Genomic DNA, 6,630 nt, shown 5'->3' with positions numbered 1-6,630 from the left:
TTTACTGTACAAACTACTTCTCAAATTGTAAGTTTGACAAGCTGAGATGACTGTTTATCAGTGTATAATTGATCGAACTAGTACTGTCATTTGACATTCAACTCAATTTTTCATAGCTAAGTGACCTTTTCATGGATCTGTGATCAGCATTTGAGTTCGCTTCATCCTAACTCTATTTCACCCTGTTAAAGCTTCACTACTCTATTTCTTCCTTTCTCATTTAATTTGACACAATTTTTGTCCCAAGCAACTATAGTTTAGTAATTACTTGCTCATATCTGGTTTTAATTGAATAAATGCAAAGGCTGGCATGGCCTTCTTTTTTCAAATTGAACTAGTAGCTTGGTAACCGTTCGTTGTATTCATCATGGAAATTAGGCTTTTAATTTTCTGTTGATGTTCGCTCTTTTAGTTGAGGATTAAAATATTCTCTCTTTCAGGGGTAAATTTTTGGTTTCTTTCAGGGTTGTCACCCTTAGACTTGGTCCCTAAAGCAAGTCTATTCCCACAAGGCAGCGATAGATCAGTTAAAAAATGGACCAATATAATAATTATTGATAATATTACTTTTATTAGAGTTAGTTTAATTGACATTATAGCTATTCTAGATATGCCAGTATTATAACAGATAGTTATTCCATCGTGGAATAATATAATACTCGATGAATTGGAAATGTATTTGCATAGGAATCAAATGTGGCTTTGATCTCTACCGACTGATCGACCACCAGCGAGTTCTCAGCGTGGGAAGCAGAGAAAGATCTGCTATAGAGACAAAGAAGCAAACACTATTAGCAGCATGTTTCACACTAGATTTGACTTACACCAGAAGGGTATGTACAAAACATCAGCTGTTGGGAACAAATTTAAAGTTACTTGGAGACATTTATCATGTAGATAAGATATGGAACTTTTTGCCATGATTTTACGAAGGTTTAAGATACAGAAGTCAATATTTGAATGTTTGAGCTGTGAAGGAATCTGTTTATAGCGCCTGTTGTTTTAGTCTCTAGCAAAGTAAACAATTATTTGCAGCAAGGGGTCAGGTAATTCAGTTATTTGAACAACATTTGCACGCATTATTAGAATTGATACAGTTTGGTTTGATATCATGATTGCCAAGATAATAGCATGCAATTGTTTCCTCCATTGTCAAAGTCTTATTTATTTAAGGTTATAATGAATAACTTTATTGATTAACATAAAAGGCTATAAGTGTCAGTTGTCAGAATCAGTCTTGGTGTACTTACCAAGGTGAAAGGCATATTGTGTTTGCACAAACCACTTCTATCAATCATTATTGGATAATCAGCAATAACAAAAGTGCCACTCTTTACTTTTATATCAACGTAATTTTAAGAAAATTCTTATATTTTGCTTCTAGCCTGCCAACATCGTGTGGTTGTCAGCATTGAACTGCAAGTGGCTGAAGCTCTTCAGAAAGCAGCTAGTAGTGGCGCACTTACAGTTGATAAAAAATCTCTCATACAATGCCTCGAGGATCAAGACATGGAAGCCTACACCCACTTAGATGATGCAATCTTCTCCAAGGTAGTGAATGAGTTTATGCCAGGTGTTTTGTAGAAATAAGACAGTTTATTATTGGACTATTTTATTCCTACTTACCTCGGGACTAGTTATAGTGTGTAGTTACATTTATTTTTAGGGAACTTGCAAAAACCCTTCCAAACAACACTAACTAAACACTTTCTATAGGATTCTGAATGAAGTTTTATTTTTGAGCCAAAAATAAACTCAGACAATATTTTTAACATGCTGTTCAAAGTTTGTATCACCTTTACACTTCTAATTTAGTCTTTGCATGATAGATCTCACATTAGACCAATTTGGTGATAAGCACTTAGTAAGGTACTTCTTGATGCCAGGATTTATGTGAAAAAGTTAGCAAAAATGTTAGCTTGCAACAATCAGCTTCTCACCTGCTGACATATGGAGAATATATTGGAGAATACTTACAGGAGATGTTCTGCTTAATAGCAAACAATTTAAAAGAACTTTGATAGTTTGCTTTATATTTAATGACAGTTGATATTCTCATGGCCGACAGTTAAAATATGTTGAATCATAACATGCACTGTAAAGTATACCCAAGATTTTGGTAAAGTGCATTTATTATATTATTTTTACCTACATATCTCAGTTTTTGTCTGTCAAATAATTACCCAGCTATAATGATCAAGTTTTAGGAATGAAAAATCTACTTTGCACTGGATGTGCACTTCAAACCTCAAAGTTTGCAAATTGGCGAGCTAACACAATACACCGCATTGTCCTTGCCATTCTTTGGAATAATAAGGCACATACTTATGCGGTGCTTACAAAAATACTATTGACCCGCTTGACGTTACGCGTAATGTCATTACGAGTAATGATATTAATTTATATAATGTAATGTACATTACGCATATTGCAATTACACATAATGTCATTAAGCGTAATGTTAAGCTGGTTTCACAACTATTATTATAGTAAATATTTAGACTAACTCAAGTTACTAGCTGCCAAGTAAGTTACTCAAATTCATTGGGTAATTATTTTATTATCAAAGCAAAGCCAGTCATTCATCTAGTTAAAAGTACATAATTAACTATGTTGTATAACATTTGCCTTCATTCCCATGTTGGTTAGTATATTAGCACGGTTTGCAGGCTTAATCAATACTTTGTAGCTATTAGAATCTATATACCATAAAACCTCTATTTGAACCCCACCTCTAATAGAACATCATTATAGGAGAAAGGTTGAGAAATACAGCACCAACCTTTACTTGAATGCCACCTATATTTGACTGCTACTTCTACCAATCACTTTTTATTGTGGGTTCATAAAGATTAAAGAATTTCAAAGTAAGCAGAATAGTCAAAGTGAACAAATATAAAAATTACCTGACTGACACATAATACTATGCATGGATAGAAACAATTTTATTTACCAGATAACAGAGTGATGACTCAAGGAGGTAGTATTAAGGAACAGAGGTGAATGCCTCTTCATCTACAACACAAATTTTATTATTTTTACGAGATCACTAGTATTATATAATAAAGGAAACATAACATTTTAGAAAATAGAAGTCTCTTTATATAAAACTAGCTGGATGATTGGCATTGCACGGGTAATAAAAACCATTTGTATAAAAAATTAATTCTTTTTAATCAACATATTCAAAATTTGCCATTATAACTTTTAAAAAAGGTGTTTATTTCTGTGTACTATGCTATTTCTGTTTACTGTGTCTATTTCTGTGTAATTCACATCGTACCTGCTGCAGTACCCACTACTGATCTATACTGATTGCAATAGTCTTGTTGGCTATGTGAATTTAAGCATTTTTCTTTACTTATGGGCAAGCTTTTTTCTTCTGGTATGGTTTCACGGATTTTTTTTGGTATGGCTTTACGCATAACGCCAGCTGCAGTGTTTAACATGAAGCCATAAAAGATTGGCATGTAGTCCAAGTATGTGTCAAATTTATTCCATGGCATAGCCAGTTGGACAGTGTAGTGTATTGGATAAATAGATGTCCACATAACTGGAGGATGTGAGTTCAAATCCAGTTCGCAGCGAAGCACTCATTCTTACAACTTTACCACTATAGCTTGACGGACAAAACTAATAATGGATCGACAGACAAAAATTGAGATTTATATATACATAGATTAATTCATGTCAACAATACTCAACGCTAAAACCTGCAACACTTGCATTTTAACTCCTGTATTAAGAAAAACTTTTAAGATAACTATGATAACTTAACTATGCATGCTGATCAATCCAAAAATTCACTTTCACCAATCAGTTGATTGCAAGCATTTGATCTCTTGAAAAATATGCTTACAGTGTCTGTTGTTTTAGTTCTCTAGCAAAATAAACACTTATTTGCAGCGGGGGATCAGCTAATTCAGTTATTTGAACAAAATTTGCATTCATTATAAGTATTGATACAGTTTGGATTGATATCATGGTTGTCAAGATAATAGCATGCAATTATTTCCTTCATTATCAAAGTCTTATTTATTTTAGGTTATAATGAATAACTTTATTGATTAGCATAAAAGACTATAAGTGTCAGTTGTCAGAATCCATCTTGGTGTACTTAACAAGGTGAAAGGCATATTGTGTTTGCACAAGCCACTTCTATCAATCATTATTTGATAATCAGCAATAACAAAGGTGCCACTCTTTACTTTTATATCAAAGTAAACAATCTTCACTAAAAGTTATGTGTCTACAAAATGGTGCTAATAATGTCATGGCATCATAATGTGGCATCAATAACAATTAATTTTTTCAATGTTGCTATAGTGGTTGCCATGGTTTTTGTGAAGGTTTATCTGAAAAGATCAATTGTCACAATCGATAAAATTACACTCTGATTCAAAGTCATTAAGGTCTATTTCTAATCCATTGTTTTCAGATTCGGCCATAATGTGGTTTACAGTCTGACCTGAAGACTTTAAAGTGTTTTGATGAGCAATGAAAATACTTTTCAGGGACATATTACAACGTAATTGTGGTAATCAACACCATCGAAACAATTAATAAAAATAAATCCGGCAAATAGTAATTCCTTGTTTAACTAAATCTGATACTTTGACATACCGTGAAATCTCTATTTGAACACCATGGCGTTCTACTTTTCAACCCTTCCCCTATAGCAGCATTTAATTAAAGGTGACATTTAAATAAAAGGTAGCGCTGTATATATGACTTGAGCGTCAGAACTTTGTAAAGATAAGTTTAACCCTTTCAACCCTGAACATTTTTGCTAAACTATTTTTTCACATACGTCAAGAATCACACCAAGTTAAACAGTGAACTACTCTGATTATACAATATTAGCATGATACTAATATTAATTATTTCGATGGTAACTTTTTTGAAATTTTAAAGTGAACACTAAAGCTTTGGAATTAAAAAATAACATAATGTTTTTAATTTTTAAAGAAATTTTAACATTAAAGATAGAATACACCATAACGATGACTGCTATTACTTCGTATGGTACTTCGCTTCTGAACAGTATTCTTATCGTTTATCAAAACTGTAAAAGTCTTCAGGTCAGACTGTAAGCTATATTATAGACAAATATGAAAACAATGTATATGATTTAGACCTTTGTGATTTTATGTCAGCGTGTAATTCTAATAATTGCGATGATCAATCTTCTCATGTACACGTCACTAAAAACATGGCAACCACTACAACAACGGTACAATTCAATTAATTGATGTAACCGAGTCATTATTAGGACTATTCTGTGGACAATTTTCTACTGATTACTTTCTATTATAGGTTTGTAAAGATCAAAAAATTCAAAGTAGCTGGCAATTAAAGATGGCATTCAATTAAAGGGTAGAGGTTGTATTTTTCAACCCTTCTTCCATGGTGGTGTTCCATTGGAGAGTATGTTCAAACAAAGGAGGGGTTCAAATGAAAGTTTTATGAATGTATGAAAAAACGGTTTAGCCAAAATTCTGAGGCCAATGACAATAATGTTGCTCTACCCAAAGAAGACTACACAATTTAGGTGACATTGACATCACTTCTCCCATAAAAAGGTTAAATCTAATTTTCCAAAATTCTGGCAAGCTAATAAAAACAAGGACGCCACCGTCTATTTGAACACTACCTCTAATAAAACACCACTAGGTTTGAAAAATAGGAAAATGATTGAAAAATGGATTATCATGGCATGAAAATAGAGATTTTATAGTATAAACACTTAGAGAATTGTTTGCTGATATGCGTTCATGAAGAGCTTATCTGTTACAGTCATTTTCATTTTTACTTCTTTTCTATTACAGCATATTGCTCTATAATAGAGCTGTACACCCTCTGTTCAAAAATACCCAAACTCTGTAATGATTTGGAACCTCATTTTGAAAACACAATTTTCGTTTTGCTTTTTCTACATATTTGAAATACTGGTTATAGTTTAGAAGCTTGGACTGATGTATCCAGAACTGTACAATAGTCTTTAGCCTAGCAAGTCAAACATAACTAGTGCTAGTCAAGGTTGTTGTGCATTTTCACTAGATCTTAGAGAGTGAAGGAGAAGCGCTGAACGAGTCACGAGACCTGCTTCAGTATCTTCAAGAAAGGCAAATCTGGAAGTTTGTTGCAGAGGCTAGAATAGAAGGTAAAGTAGAAAAATGTGTCCTATACAAACTCTTATTGTGCAGACAAATAAGTAAACGCCTATCGAATTAATTAATCGCCTATTAATACTAAATACAGCCATGATCGATTTAGGTGAAGGGGTTCATAGTGAGGAGTTTGATGAAATTTTACGAAGACTAACAGAGAATTGCCAACGTCAGTTCAGATGGGCTGAGACGGATATATACTTTGGGAAAAAAGATAAAAATCCCCTCGACTACATATGGTAAGGTGGCTACACTACTGATTGCTACACTTATTGTACTATGGTAAGATGGAAACACTGCTGATTACTACATTTACTATGGTAAGATCTTTTTGTCAAAAGGATGTTATGGTACTTGTCTCTTTGTTAGATTAGCATAATTTCTCTTTAATCTATTACCTGTAGGCTTATGTGGTAATACAATTATACTATAGTAACAATGATTACTGTTATTATACTAA

Source organism: Watersipora subatra, chromosome 10 (assembly GCF_963576615.1).
Source record: "Watersipora subatra chromosome 10, tzWatSuba1.1, whole genome shotgun sequence".
In the NCBI taxonomy this organism is placed as follows: domain Eukaryota; kingdom Metazoa; phylum Bryozoa; class Gymnolaemata; order Cheilostomatida; family Watersiporidae; genus Watersipora; species Watersipora subatra.
This window is presented reverse-complemented; position numbering follows the sequence as displayed.